This window comes from Ceratotherium simum, chromosome 2 (assembly GCF_057802395.1).
Source record: "Ceratotherium simum simum isolate JZ-2026a chromosome 2, ASM5780239v1, whole genome shotgun sequence".
Lineage (NCBI taxonomy): Eukaryota > Metazoa > Chordata > Mammalia > Perissodactyla > Rhinocerotidae > Ceratotherium > Ceratotherium simum.
In genome coordinates, this window is record NC_141901.1 from 64,751,350 (window position 1) to 64,768,212 (window position 16,863).

The following is a 16,863-nucleotide window of genomic DNA, read 5'->3' on the forward strand; positions in this document are numbered from 1 at the left end:
TCTTGCTACCTTTTTATCTCTTTATTTCAAAGTTTCAAATTCAAAAAGTACAAATATACATAAAGATCAAACATGTGCTATACTTTAGGTCCAAAGCAATTTCCTGAAGAATTTGCTCATGATGGCAGATGGCAGTTTAAACATAGTAACCCATATGTTTCTTTTAAATTCAAGAGAAAGAAGATAAAAGTGTCCAGTGAACAATCCTGGATATTTAGGAAAAGTAATCTGGGATTCTTATGCTCTTCAGACAAACACGCAGCAAAAACTTATCTGAACAACATTATCAGGATTTCTTCCTTCCCATAACAATCTGAGGACCTAAGATAAATTTCTTTTTTAAGATTACTTGCCATCTGTCCTTCAAAGATGTCTAAGCCTGTGGAAGTCTATGTAGTGAGATTGAATTAAAGGTAGTACAGCACAGAGAATAACAGTGCAGGTTCTAGAATCAGACAAACCATGGTCAACCATAGCTCTACCCATCACTGACCTCAGGAAATTACTTAAGTATTCTAATTTAGTTTTCCTATCGGTTAGTTAACAGTACGTAGCTGGATTATTGTGAATATTAAATAAAATAATCTGTGCAAAGCACTTAATCCAGGACAGGCATGCCATAAATTCTCAATAAATATGACCTATCAGTTCTTTTTACCAGGTCCCGTTAAAAATGTATCAGAGACATCAAACAGACTTTCTCCCCAGCTTTGATCAGCCGGAAAACCAGAGACACCCTGAAGCAATGGGACCACTGCCCAGAGAAAACTTTCAAGGCCCTTATTCTCCCTATGCTTTTCATTAATGTTGGCCTTAACCTCACTTACTGATTAAAAAGAAACAAGCAGGTTTGTGCTGTAATTATTCTAAGATCCTGAGAATATATTTCTTCAAAAGGAAACAAGAAAAAGAAAGATCTGGTCCTCTAGAATTTCTGTTACTATTAATCACATTCCTCCTTCTCCTCCTAGTAAAGCTACAAAACTTTTTAAAGCCTCCTAAAGTCTCTTTTTTTTTCTGAAGAGTTTGAAGAACTAGGACCACTGTTATTCATATAAGTCCTAGAGGAGCCCATGTTCAAGAAGGGCCAAAAAGCAGACTTTGGTTAGCAAGGGTGAACCTGGAAGAGACAAGTAGTGAAATAATTTAATTATGTCAAGGACATATACAAAATTTCATAGCTACTTGGCTGCAAAGTTCTGAGCAAATCAAATGAATGAATAAATCCAGTTGCTCAAATACAATAATTTAAAATACATGTAATGATATGGCATTTTGTCTCCTTTCCCGGGATTTCCTTAAATCCTTCTTAATTTGCTTAAGTGCTATCAGATTCCCACAATAGTAAACTATGCAAAACTGGAAAAGATTGAACAAATGAATCTTGAGGCATAAAGTCAAAATTTGCATCAGGCACCAGTGCTGGGCTGGAGAGCTGGTGAAATTATGAGCATACCTGGAGCTTTAAACCTCAGTATTTCCCTTCAGTGTGGCTTTTTATGGCCAGGTCCTTCCCAACTCCAAGCCCTGTGAGAGTGTGAAATGATGGTGTGCAGCCTCTTCATGTAATCTTCCCTCCCTCCCGGGCCTTATTTAGAAATTCCAGAGGCAACTTAGTGGTGAAAGGTGTTCAAGTACTTTCCTCTCCTTTTTATTCTCTTCAGAACAAACACTCAAATACTCAGAAAGGCAAAGCCACTGCCTCCCCCCAGGTCTGGATCTCAAAGCCCTGAATATTTATAGGTCTTTGAGAATTCCAAGTCTCAAGTCCAGGTAGGATGCTATTTTTACTCGGTTGCTGTTTGGAGACTTACTTGCTATGGTTAACACACTAGAAAAATAACTTTTCAGACTATAACTGTAATGCATTCTAACTTGGAAAATGGAGAATGGTACAAATAAGAAAATAAGAATACCCATAATACCACTATCAAAACTTTGATTTCTTTTCCTCTCCGTGGGTGTGCGTGCATATAGACACACAACGTTCAGATTTTTCTGATGCTTTCAAATTTTATATACGATTTTTATTGTGTTTTTATTAGTCTATTATTTTATTATTTCAATATTGGAACATAGGTATTTCCTCATGCCAATAAATATTTTTTTGAAAATATCATTTTAACAGCTCAATAATATATTTTTTTAAAATAATGTGAATAGGTTTCTTATCTTCCTCTTTTTTTTTTTTTTTTGCTGGGAAAGATTCACTCTGAGCTAACATCTGACGCCAATCTTCCTATTTTTTTTTCCTCCCCAAAGACGCAGTAAATAGTTGTATATTTTAGTTGCAAGTCCTTCTAGATCTTCTATGTGAGCTGCTGCCACAGCATGACTACTGACAGACAAGTGGTGTGGTTCTGCAACCAGGAACCAAGCGTGGGCCCCCCAAGCAGAGCACGCCAAACTTTAACCGCTTGGCCATCAGGGCTGGCTCTCAATAATATTTTTGAAAATGTTATTTTAATAGCTAAATAATATTCTTTTGTATCCATGGACAGCATAAGAAAAGTGGTTTTCCTATTTCTCACTAATGTGGCAGCCCTGGAACTAAATAACAGAGAGGTAATTACCACAAAAGGCAGGAAGCTGGGAAAAGAGGCTCTAGGAATAAACAGAAGATAAAGGTTTGGATAGAAAAGATCAGACAAACCTGAGGTGTCAACCTCCTTAAGCACTGCCCTGATCCTCTTAGTCCTTTTCAATGGCTCATACTCTTGAACAAAGCCCAAACTCCCAAGTCCTGCATTCAAGGCCTTCCACAATTCATTACAACTCACTTTTCCAACCTTAGCTCTCATTGTTCTCTTTTACACTCCCCCATGTTTCTGCCAAATGTGCCAATTTACTCGTGTCTACAATAGAAGTCTAAGACTTTTGCTCCCTCCATACCTAAACTCACTCTTTCCCCTTCACTTTGTATGTCTCTGCCCTTCCTCATAGCGACTTGTCTACCTCCTATCCATTGATTCATGACATAGCTTGAAAGGCACCTCCTTCATGGAGCCACACTTGATTCCTTCAATCTCTCCCAGCCAGAGCTAGTGCTTTCCTGCTCTCAGTTCTCATCTCTACCAAAGCATCAAATTTTACTTGCATTATGGCTGTGTGGGCACACATCTTACCACTCCTCTTAGATTACGGGTCAAGGCTTTTGGACATTTTCATGTCACAGTATCATTTTGAGCATTATAATTTTTATTGACACACACTAAGGAATTAATAGCATCCATGGTGTTACATTGTGTCCTTGTTTGAGTAGAACTGCCCTGACTCATCTCTTTTATATTCATCAGAGAAATGTTTTCTGTGGTAGCTGGTCTCCAAAGATGGTCTCTCACATTTCTTCTTCACTCTGTAGACACATGGTCCCATACACATCAAGATGTGGAGCTACCTCCCACATCCAACCCTCAAGATCTGGGCTGGCCTTGTGAATTGGCTTTGACAAGTAGAGTGCAGTGGAAATAATAGTCTGCAACTTCCCAGCCCAGGCCATGTTGTGAGAAACTCACATTCCAAAGCGAAGAACCAAGGCTCTGTGTCGACAGCCACAGCTGAGCTCCCAGCTGACAACCAGTGCTGACTGCCAGCCCTGTGGGTGAATTGTCCTGAACGTTCCAGTCTAGTCCAGCCCCTGGAAAACTGACCAGCTAGCAATGGTGCCTGGAGCAGAAGAACCCAAACCCACCCAGCTGACCCTAGTCAGCCCAAGAATCAGTAGACGTGATAAAATGGTTGTTGTTTTAAACCATAGAATTTTGGAGTGGTGTGTTACACAACAGATAAACCTAACACTAACGTACAAGTTAAACCATGTGGATCGCTAATATTGGACAGTTTTTGACTGGCAATTTCATATAGTTCAACCTAATACAAATAATGCCTTGCTATTACTCTATCCTTCTTAGCTCTTATAACCTTCTTGTCTCAGAACCCACTCAGGAAAGGGTGGTTGAAAGTCATCACCATAACCAAAACACCATAATATGGTGTTTTATTTACAACAGTAAATAAAAGTGAATAAATATTATGTGTTGATCAAAATTGAGCAGTCCAATAAAGAATTATGTGTTGTATATACTAGTGTTCCATATACAATACTAGGGAGAATCATTCTCAAGTTCAGCTTTTACAAGCTTCAGTTCTTTACATACCACCTTCATGATCTGGGACACATCTTCACTCACTGGGACAATACACTCACTGTATGATTATCTACATGGTTTTTACTCAAAAAGATTCATTTTAATGAGACATTATATCCCTTTCATAAATGGAAAGTCAGTGTACTTGTTGGCGTGAGTACAAACTCTTCTTTGTCCTGTTGAACTCCAAGAATTGTTCCCCTTGCTCTTATTGGGTGGTCCTTTCTCCAGCTGAGGGTAGTTTGTAGACAAAAAAAAAAATCACAAAGAAAACTATATGAAGGTGTATCATAATCAAGTTTCTTAAAACAAGTGATAAAAATATCTTGAAAGCAAGTAGAGATAAAAAAGGCATTACATTAAAAGAACAAAGATAAGCAGATTTCTCATTGGAAAACACTGTAATTCAGAAGATAGTGGAGCACTTTTAAAAGACTGAAAAAGAAACCTGTTAACCTAGAATTCTATACCAATAAATATGTCTTTCAAAATGAAAGACAGACCAAAAAAAGACTTTCTTAGATATAAAATACTGAAAGAATTCATCGATAGTAAACGTGTACCGTGAGAAATGTTAAAGGAAGGTTTTTAAACAGAAGGAAAATGGTATCAAAGGAAAATATAAATCTATAGAAAAGAATGATAAGGGCTGCAAATGGTAAATACATGGTTAAATGTAAAATTTTTTCTTAATTTTCAAATATATTTAAAAGATAATTGACTGTTTAAAGTAAAAATAACAACAATGTATCGTGTAGGTTATTACACTTGTAGAATAAAAATGACCTATTAGTACAAAGGCTGGAAGGGAGAAAAGAAAATATACTGTTATAAAGTTCTTATATGTGAAGTGGTATAACAGTAAACTGTGATAAATTAATGATGTATACCATAAACCCTATAGCAACTACTAAAAACAAAAACATAGAGTAATAACTATTGAGCCAACAAAGATGATAAAGTGGAATTATAAAAAAGATATACAATCAATGCAAAAGAGAGCAAGAAAATTAACAACCCAATTAAAAAATAGGCAAAGGACTTGAATAGACATTTCTCCAAAGAAGACATCAAAGGGCCAATAGGTGTATGAAAAGATGCTCAACGTCACTAATCATCAGGGAAATGCAAATCAAACCACAATGAGATACCAGCTCACACTTGTAAGAATGACTATTATCAGAAAAACAAAAGACAACAAGTGTTGGTGAAATGTGGAAAAATAGGAACCCATGTACACTGTCAATGGGAATGCAAAATGGGGTAGCTGCTATGGAAAACAGTGTAGAAGTTTCTCAAAAAATTAAAAATAGCACTGCCATATGATTCAGAAACCCCACTTCTGGATATTTATCCAAAAGAATTGAAATCAGAATCTTGAAGAGACATTAGCACTCCCATGTTCGTTGCAGCACTATTCACAATAGCCAAGATGTGGAAACAATCTAAATGTCCATTGATGGAAGGATGGATATAGAAAGTATGATATATGCATACAGTGGAATATTATTCAGCCTTTAAAAAGAAGGAAATCCTGCAATTTGTGGCCACATGCATGAGCCTTGGCAATGTTATGCTGAGTGAAATAAGCCAATCACAGCAGGACAATTACTTCACGACTCCACTTATATGAGGTAGCTAAAATAGTCAAAAATCAAAGAAGCAGAGAGCAGAAGAGTCATTGCCAGGGGCAGAAGTGAGGGGGAAATAGGGAGTTGCTAACCAATGAGCATAAAGTTTCAGTAATGAAGGATGAATAAGTTCTAAAGATCTGCTGTACAACATTGTGCCTACAGTTAACAATATTGTATTGTATACTTAAAAATCTAAGAGGGTAGATTTCATGTTAAGTGTTCTTACTACAATAAAATTAAAATTAAAAAACCCAGATGGGACACATAAAAAACAAATGATATAATGGTAGATTTAAACCTAACCATATCAATAACAATAAAGGCAAACAGTCTAAACATTCCAATTAGAAGGGAGGGATTGTCATGTTGGCAAAGCAAGACCCAACTGTATGCAATAAATCCACTCTAAACATAAATACACAAATAGATTGACAGTAAAAGGATAAAAAAAAAAGGATACAAAAAATATAACTAGTACTATCTACGTATGCTATGCTAGTACAAATTAAAAGACACCTGAGGTGGCTATATTCGTATGAGAAAAATTAGACTTCAAAGCAAAAATTACTACAAGAGAATAAGAGAGTTTTTACATAATGAATGTCAATTCATCAAGATCATATAATAATTCTAAACAATTTTGTACCTAATAAAAGAGCTTAAAAGTACCTGAAGCAAAACTTGATAGAACTAAAAGTAGAAATAGACAAATCCAAAATTATAGTTGGAAATTTCAATACTGCTCTCTCAATAACTGACAGAACAATAAGACAGAAATATAAAGAAATATAAATGAGGAGCTTATGAGATATTACTGAAGATGACCAATATTCCTCAGGAAGTAGGTTGAGTCTTGGAATGTACCTTTGAAGTCATGATCATATAGACCATAAGAAGGATGAGGTCATTGAGGGAGAGTATATAAAACGAGAAAGGAGTCAGTATGGAATCCATCGTACAACAACATTCAAAGCACATGTGAAAGAAGATTGTGTAGAAAAATGAGAAGGAAGGGCCAGAGAAGTAGGAGAAAAACCAGGACAATGTGATGTAAGGGAAACTAAAAGAGAGAGACTCAAGAATTTAGGAGTGATCAACTGTCGATGCTGAAAATAGAATCAAAAGGGACAGAAGATTGTCCATTCCATATAGTACCATAGCAAGGCTGAAACTTTCACACTATAATTCATACGTACCAAAAAAAGGTAACTTTATTGTCTAATATTGATTTGCTGTTGCCCTCGAGTCAACATCAGAAAAAAAACAAAGTTTAATTAATCGAAAGCATTTCCTTTTAGTTTAAAATAGGCTCATATTTGCTTAACCGTTCAGGCTGCCCTCTTCTCCCCTGCCCTCTTTTCCTCCTCTCAGGTGTTACAGGGCATGTGGAGGCAGTAGGAGTCTTGCGGTCCCCATGCTGTTGGCTGGTCCTTTCTGGCCTCTGCTCGATGACCTCCTCTGTCCTGTAGCTGGTGTAGCTTGTCCTGCCTGGTCTTTTTTAGGCACTAACTACTGAGAACTGCAGACCTTGCCATTGTGTATGGTCCTAATGTTCCCATACTTGGTGGTTTCCTAATTCCAGTTCCAAACCACTTCTGGTTCACTGATTTCCTCAGTCCTCTTCTCCAATGCTGCTTTTCTGTTCCTACACCTCATTAGAAAATGCTGAACCCAGGTCTTCTCTGAGAAGCTTTGGGGAAGGGAGATTTTAGCTCTTATACTTCTCCCCAAACTTATTTGGATGATTCTGCTGCAGTGCTCCTCCCATAATATTTGACCCCAAAGCAGAGAGTGGCAAGGAGGTTTGTGTCTAATATCCTGCCATTCCTTCTCTTTCTTGGCTCCTCCTCTCAGCCTTAGAACAGCTTTTTCTCCATCTGTGTGTCAGAGGCTTACCTTACATTCTTTGTCTTCTCCATGCTATAGCTTATTATATTAGACCTCTATGCTCTTGCTATGTTAGGGGAATTTTTGGAATGTAGAAAGTGCTTTACTTTCTCTATATAGTCTGCCTTCTAAAACCATTGTCTTCCTACGGATTGAAATAAATCCGGCTTGAAATTTAAAACTGAGCAATGATTCTGTCTTTCTCACCTGGGTTCTCTCTGCCTCCACAAAACAATGAATGGGTTAGCGGGGAAGCCTTGGGACAAGTAGCAATTTTAGAGATTATCAGAAATAAAAATATGCTGGCTTCATATTTCGAAATTATTCCCATTATATCAGTTAAGAGATTATTACTGACTTTAGTAGGAGCAGACTCAGAAGCTAGACAAGAGTTTGTTGCATGATGATTGAGAATCAGTGAACTATATGGCTATTCCCTTCTAGAATCTTCCCATGAAAATAAAGGTGAAATAGGGGTGTAACTAGTAGGAAGTGCAGGATTAAGAAAAATTTTTGTTAGATTATTTTTTAAAGTGGAAAAGATTAGACTCTTATAGGAGCTAGTAGAGAAAGGAGGCTGAAGACAGGAAAAAGTGTTTGAATGTTAGACCAAAGTTCCAGAAAAGATGAGAAGAGATGGTTGCAGACAAGAGAAATCCTGCAAAAATTCAAGGCTCAGTCAATGACCTCTAGGGATGAAACCTCACTGAATAAATACTTACTTTTATTAAAACAATGTTTCCCAAATACAGACATAAGAATCATCAGGGGTGTTTATTAAACTTTTAGATTTCTAGGCCCTACCTAATTGATTCTAACTCAGTAGATCTGGGATAAGGCCCAGGACTCTATTTTTAGTGAGTACCCAATGAAATTCTCATGATGAAGAGAGTTTGGGAAATACTGCCAGGACTCTGCTAAATGGCCATAGACTATGCAAGTGTGTAACATAAGGGTTAACTCTAAAATGACTAGACCACTCAAGAAGAACTCAAACACATAAGGAGAAGCAGGGCATTATGAGATTGTCAACAAGGGAAGATGAACTTGTCTGTTGGGTTTTCTGCCTGGGAGCATAAAGTTATTTTCATGGTAATGTAGAAAATGTCTGCAAACCTTGGCAAGGCAATGACAGAAACTCCAATCTAAAGCAACTCCTTGAGTCTGCTGCTTTTTAAGTGGGCTTCACGTGAATATTCCTAAATTTCTAAATACCAAATATGACCTCAAGCCAAAGTAATAATGTTCATTTTTACCACACGTTCAAAGTCCTATATTTAATATCACTTCTTGTTAGATTTTCAGCAGGAAAACATTAAACGTCCTGGTAATGGAATGAATTTTAATTGAATGGAAATTGGATTAAAGAAAGATAGTAATAACATCCTTAATTACAAATCGTGATTTTAAACATCCTTTTACACAGACTGAAACTTTGAGTTGAGAAAGTCGGTTGAAAATCTTCACAAGACAACTCAATAAAGAACTCATTCCCTGTGCCTCCTTTGCCCAGTTAGTCCTCTCCTTATTCTTTTTCTTTTCAAGACTGAAACATTGCTTTTTCGATCGCTGGATCAACTTGGATTTTTGCTCCAGAATGCCCCTAAGAGTTCCTGCCAATGAAGAAAGAACCAAAAACAATAAAATGCTGTCTCCAGACAGCAATGTCCTTCACTAAAAAAAACCCAGACTTTGGTTCCGTTCAATTCGTTAGAATCTTCTCAAGCGCGCCTTACAGATCAGTCTCTTTTGAGAGAAACCACGTTCTTCAAGAGCAGCAAAGCCTGAAAAGCCACTGCAGACATTTTTTTGAGAAGTGAAATTTTCACTATCATTATGGTTAAAATAAAAGACGTTTCAAAAGACATTACAGATGTCCCTCTCCTCTTTGTAGGGAAGGGTAACTATTATGAAATCTTGCAGAAACTACTTCCTAATGTTGGGATTAATTTAAATGTTTAAATTTTTTTCTCAAACTCTTAAAGTCGATTAAGCAAGGGATAAAAAGAAGATCCCTAGGCCTTTTTTTGGCTAAATACAAAAAGAAATTCCCTAAAATAAGTGAAAAAAAATTACCCAAGACACATGTGTAAATTTTCATAGAACCATTGTGCTTGAGAGTTGGAAAGGACCTTAAAGTTTACTAATAGAAACTCTTAATTTTATGCACAAGAAAACTGAAGCTCCTTAATGTATAAGGTGATTGATGCATAAGGTAATTTTAATGGTCACTTCCGTTGGTATTAGCATTTTCCCAAAATCTGCAATTAGCAGAGCAAAAGAGGCATTTCTGGGGATACAATATGGAAAGCAGATAAAAAAAGAATCTGCTTTTCATCAGAAGTTTTGTGGGCCTGTACCGCTTTCTTTTATTTGTAAACAATCTTCAGTTCTATTTCATATTTTTCCTACCTGATTTACCCAGTTCAGGAAAAATGATGGCAACGGTTGTAAGAGGTGGACTGTCATGAGTTTTTTCCAACCTGTTTATTAGTCTTGGTTTGACTATCACAGTATCAGAGCAGGAGATGGCAAACCTGCCAGTCTCATAAATTAAAAAAATGTTCTGGTAATTGGGAACCAATACTACCACAAGTCTGTAACAAGATTTGAACCCATTTCTAAGAAAATCAGACTATGAAACATATTATGAAGGAAATGAATGTTCACCAATATCCTGAAAGTCCTTGTGTGCCTCCCCAAATCAGCCATCTGTTTTCTTCTCACTACAATATTAGGCAAATGAATGAGTTAGTTTCATGTTCATACTTATAGACAATACAAAGGATACCTACTTGAGAGGGAAAGCCCTGGCAGGTACCTTCACTGTAATACCAGTCAGTCAGAAAAAGTTAACAGTAGTGTCCAGTACAAACCACGCCTACTTCAGGGACCAGGAGAGTCAAATAAGAAATTCTCTTCTTCCCAAAGATCCGGCTGCTACTGTCAAAGTGTAAGACTTGCCTGTCTTCCTTTACCCATCTTCAATCTCTATTCTGCTACTTCCCTATAAAGGTTCTTGTAACCAAGATGAGGAAAAGGAGGTGGGGATCTCTCCGATCTCTAGGGGAGAATGATTCATTATTTTTCCCCTTACTCCAGCATCGAACTTCTGGAGGTAGAGAATCCAACTCTATTTCTAAAATGACTTTATAAGTGCCCTGGGCTATTGACAAGGGCTGGGGCTCAGTGAAGTCTCTGGTCATGGACAGGCATCTTTCTGGAAAATGAACAAAGTTTACAGGCAGCTGTTTATTAGAAGGCTCTTTCTAGGTAGTGATGAGGAGAGCTCATCTGACTTCTCTGCGAAGGTGACAGGATGGACTCTAGTGAATAGCAAGGGTTGTCTCTATGTAGACGTCAGCTCCGCTTCGAGGGGCTTCCTTGTCTTTACCTGTCTCTCCATGCTGAAGTCTCTCCTTCCCCTGTGGCCTCCTCAAGCCAGGTTATCCTGATCAGCACAGGTCATACTCCATTTCCTATAAGATCTTTTTTTTTTTTTTTTTTAAAGATTTTATTTATTTAATTTTTCCCCCAAAGCCCCAGTAGATAGTTGTATGTCATAGCTGCACATCCTTCTAGTTGCTGTATGTGGGACTCGGCCTCAGGATGGACAGAGAAGTGGTGCCTCGATGCGCACCCGGGATCCGAACCCGGGCCACCAGCATCGCAGCGCGCGCACTTAACCACCAAGCCACAGGGCCGGCCCATCCTATAAGATCTTATCACATCCCTCTCCTTCCTATTGCCCAGGACGGATGAAAGGTGGGGAGCGGGGTGAGCAAGATCATCTGTTCTCTCTTTGTTCTCTTCCCAACGCTTAAATCCTATGCCTTCCTTCCCTCTAGGCCTTTGATTTTCAAGCATCTACCTTTTTAATGTAAATTTTATTAAAATTACCACCACCTAGATCAAGCAACAGAACACAAATAGAACCCAAAAAGTCCTATTGTGCTCCTTTCCAGTCACTGTCACCCAAAGAGTAACTAATATCCTGACTTCTAACACCATGTATTAGTTTTGCATACTTTTGAACTATATACGAATGAAATCATATAGTGTGTCCTCTTTTGTAAATGGTTACTTTCACTCAATATGCTTTTTTGTGAGGTTCACCTATGTTGTTTCATGTTGTCATAGTTCAAGAAACTACCTTTGAAGTTTAAAAAAGTACATTAACTATTCTTCTTTTGTGTGTGTGTGAGGAAGATTGGCCCTGAGCTAACATCTGCCAATCCTCCTCTTTTTGCTGGGGAAGATTGGCCCTGAGCTAACATCCATGCCCATCTTCCTCCACTTTATATGAGATGCTGCCACAGCATGGCCTGACCAGCGGTGCTTTGGTGCGTGCCCGGGATCAGAACCGGCGAACCCCAGGCCACCGCAGCGGAGTGTGCGCACTTAACCGCTTGCGCCACTGGGCCGGCCCCAGATATTCTTTCTTTTTTATTGAGATATAATTGACATATAACATTATATTAGTTTCAGATGTACAACATAATGATTCAATATTTCCATATATTGTGAAACGATGACCATGGTCTAGTTCATCCCTTACCACACACAGTTACAATTTTTTTTTTCTTGTGGTAAGAACTTTTAAGATCTACTCTCTTAGCAACTTTCAAATAGACGAAACAGTATTATTAACTATAGTCACCAAGTTGTACATTATATCCCCATGATTTATTTATTTTATAACTGGAAGTTTGTACCTTTTCACGACTTTCACTCATTTTGCCCACTCCCCACCCTCATACCCTACCCCTCTTGCCTCTGGCAACCACCAATCTGTTCTCTGTATTTATAAGTTTGGATATTTTTTGGTTTTGCTTTTTTTTTAGATTCCATGTGTAAGTGAGATCATGCAGTATTTGTCTTTCTCTGTCTGGCTTGTTTCATTTGAGCATAAGTCTCTCAAGTTCTATCCATGTTGTTGCAAATGGCAAGATTTCCTTCATTTTAATGGCTGAATAATACTCCATTGTATATATGGAGTATTCATATATATAATGAGTTTTTTAAATCCATTTATAGACATTCAGGTTGCTTCCATGTCTTTATTATAAATAAAAATGCAATGAACATGGGAGTGCATGTATCTTTTTGAGTTAGTGTTTTTATTTTCTTTAGATAAATACTCAGAAGCGGAATTACTGGATCATATGGTAGCTCTATTTTTAATTTTTTGAGGAACCTCCATGTTGTTTCCCATAGTGGCTGCACCAGTTCACATTCCCACTAACAGTGCACAAGGGTTCCCTTTTCTCCACCTTCTTGCCAACGCTTGTTATCTCTTGTCTTTTTGATAACAGCCATTCTAACAGGAGTGGGTGGTATCTCATTGTGGTTTTAACTTGCATTTCCCTGATGATTAGTGATGTTGAGCACCTTTTCATGTATCTGTTGGCCATCTGTATGTCTTCTTTGGAAAAATGTCTATTCAGATCCTCTGCCCATTTTTGAATTAGATTGTTTGTTTTTTTTGCTATTGAGTGGAGTTCTTCATATATTTTGTATATTAACCCCTTATCAGCTATATGACTTGCAAATATTTTCTCCCATTTGATAGTCTTTTCACTCTGTTGATGGTTTCCTTTGTTGTGTAGAATCTTTTTAGTTTGATGTATTTATTTTTACTTATTTATTTTTTACCTTTGTTGCCTTTGCATTTGTTGTCAAATCCAAAAATCACTAAGACCAATGTCAAGGAGCTTACCACCTATGTTTTCTTCTAGGAGTTTTATGGTTTCAGGTCTTAGATTCAAGTCTTCAATCCCTTTTGAGCAAATTTTTGTGCGTGATGTAAGAGAGTGGTCCAGTTTCATTCTTTTGTGTGTGGCTGTCCAATCTTCACAACACAATTTATTGAAGAGACTGTCTTTTCCCCCTTGTGTATTCTTGGCTCCTTTGTTGTAAAATAATTGACCATATATGCATGGGTTTATTTCAGGGCTCTCTGTTCTGTTCCACTGATCTATGTGTCTGTTTGTAAGCCAATATCTTACTGTTTTGATTACTATGGCTTTGTAATATAGTTTGAAATCAGAAAGCATAACTATTTTTTCTATTTGCATTTTTTTATATCAATCTAAAATCTCCTGGTAGCAATGTGGATACTTGTGATAAACACAATCTATCAAAATCTGTGTAATGTCCTAAAGCAGCAATAAAAAAGAACAAACCACTGATATATGTAATGACATAGATGAATCTCAGGAACATTGAGCCAATTGAAGGAAGCCAGACATAAAAGACTGTCTGCTGCACAATTCCATTTACATAAAATTCTAGAAGAGGCAAGACTATTGTGATAGAAAGCAGATAAATGTCTACCAAGGCCAAAGGTGATGGGAGAGCGGGGAGGAGATTTACTTCAAGGGGCCTGAGGAAACTTTTTGAAGTGATGGAAATGGCTTATTTCTTGATTGTGATGGTAGTTAATGAATTTAATTGTATGAAAATTATACCTCAATAAATATAATTTCAAGAATACCATGAATAATAATATAAAAAACATAAATGCCCTAGAAATAAATCTAAAAAAAGAGGAATAAGTCATTTATGAAGTGAAGAAAATAGTAAAATTGTTCTACAAGATATCAAGGATAATGTAAACATGTAAGAACTATACTTTGCTCATGGATTGGAAGACTCAATACTTTAAAAATGTCAAGTCTATCCAAAGTGATCTATAGATTCAATACCATTTTAGTCAAAAATCTCAACAACATTTTTTGTGGAGCTTGACAAATTGTGACTTTAAAATTTATATGGAAGTACTAGAAAATTATACTAGTATTTCTAGTATAAATACTAGAAAAACCAAGATATATTTGAAAAAAATTAAATAGAAGGGGAGCTGGCCCCGTGGCTTAGCTGTTAATTGCCCGCACTCCTCTACTGGCAGCCTGGGTTCGGATCCGGGTGCGCACTGATGTACCGCTTGTCCGGCCATGCTGAGGCAGCATCCCACATACAGCAACTAGAAGGATGTGCAACTATGACATACAACTATCTACACTGGGGCTTTGGGGAGAAAACGGGAAAAAAAGGAGGAGGATTGGCAATAGATGTTAGCTCAGGGCCAGTCTTCCTCAGCAAAAAGAGGAGGATCGGCATGGGTGTTAGCTCAGGGCTTATCTTCCTCACAAAATAAATAAATAAATAGAAGAGACTTGCCCTATCAGTATGAATTAACGGTATATTATTGGCACAAGAATGGACAAATATCTTAAGAGAACAGTATAGAGATCCCAGAAACAGATCCACAAAGACATTTGATGTAAGACAAAAGTAATATTACAGAGCTGAGGGAGGAAATAATGAGTTTTTCAATAAATGGTGTAGGTGTCTATGGGGTAGGGACAATTGTTTTATCATCTTAAAAAGAAGAAATTGGATGCCTACCTTGCATTGTATACAGAAATCAATCCCATGTGAAAAAAAAAATACCCCAAAACTTAAAAGCAAACTACAAAACTTTTTTGAAACAGCATAATGTAATTTTCTACCTTGAGACAGAAACGGATTTCTTATGATACAAAACACAAGCCAGAATGGAAAGATTGATAAATTTGACTATATTTAAAATTAAATAGAGGCCAGCCCAGTGTCATAGTGGTTAAGTTCATGTGGTTCACTTTGGCAGTGCAGAGTTCGCGAGTTCTGATCCCAGGCACAGACCTACACACTGTTCATCAAGCCACGCTGTGGCAGTGTCCCACATACAAAATAGAGAAAGATGGGTACAGATGTTAGCTCAGGGACAATCTTCCTCAAGGAAAAAAGAGGAAGATTGACAACAGATGTTAGCTCAGGGCTGACCTTCCTCACCAAAAAAAAAAAGAAATTAAATTATATTCATCAAAAGATAGCAAAAAAGGGCTGAGAAGACAGGTCACAAACAGAGTAATGACGTATATGGGTCACAAACTGGGTAATGTTGTTTGCAAAACATAAAGCCAACAAAGGACTGGTATCCAGACTATATATATTTTTTTAAATCTCCCAAGAATCAATAAGAAAAAGATAACCAGCCACCAGAAAAACAGCAAAAGAAATGTACAGATATTTCACAGAAGATCCAGTTCAAATGATCCTAACACAAAAGGTCCTTAAATGTATGAAAAGATGTTCAACTTCCATGGTAATCAGAGAAATACAAATTTAAACCATTATGAGAAATCATTTTACACCCATGAGGAAGGCAAATTTTTAAAGGGTAAACAATGTCAAATTTTGGCAAGCTGTTTAATAGTGGCAACTCTTATTCACTTCTGGTGGGAGTATAAATTATTTCAGCCACTTCAGCAAATAGTTTGGCTTTCCCTATAAACTTGAACATGTACATTTCCCACAACCCTACAATTTCAGGAGAATGTATAGACTCTAGAGAAATTGTTGCAACCTAGGTTTCTTACACATGTTAGCCAGGAACATGTAAAATAATGTTTATGGAAGCTTTGTTCACAACAAAAAAAAACCTGGAAACAGCCCAAACATCCATCAATAGTAGAACAGATAAATAAATTGTGGCAAAATCTTAAAACGGAATACTACAGAGTAATAAAAAATGAATGACCTACAGCTATATACAACATGTATGAATTATGCCAAAACATAGTTTTGAGTGAAAGGATAAAGTCACAGGCAAATATACCATTTGATTATATTTATATAAAATTCAAAACCTGGCAAATCTAAATAATGTTCTACTTAGGGCTACTTATATAGGAATAAAATCTCCACAGAAAGCAAGGGAATGGTTAATACGTAATTTAAGATATTGGTTCCTGCTCAGTGAGTGGCATCTAGGCTTTGAAGAACAGTAATGCTCTAGCTCTTGGTCTCAGTGGTACGTGGTACCTAGGTGTTCATTTGTTGCCCTTTAACACGTGCATGCTCATCTGCATTCACTACTCTTGTCTATGCTACATTTAAAATCTTTTAAATTGCAAATCCAAGGACACAATACCACATATTTCAAATCAGTAGTTTAGAATGCCACCAGGAAATCTAAATTTTTACCATGGTCCCATGATAATTCTGATAAAAGTGGTCTCAGGATCACACTTCAAATGCTGCTCATTATTTCTGTGGGTTTGAACTCTTCATTCTTGGAACATGGCATTCCCCAAAGAGCTACAGCATGGTTAAAGGAGGTCGTTTATAATCAACAAACACACAACTCT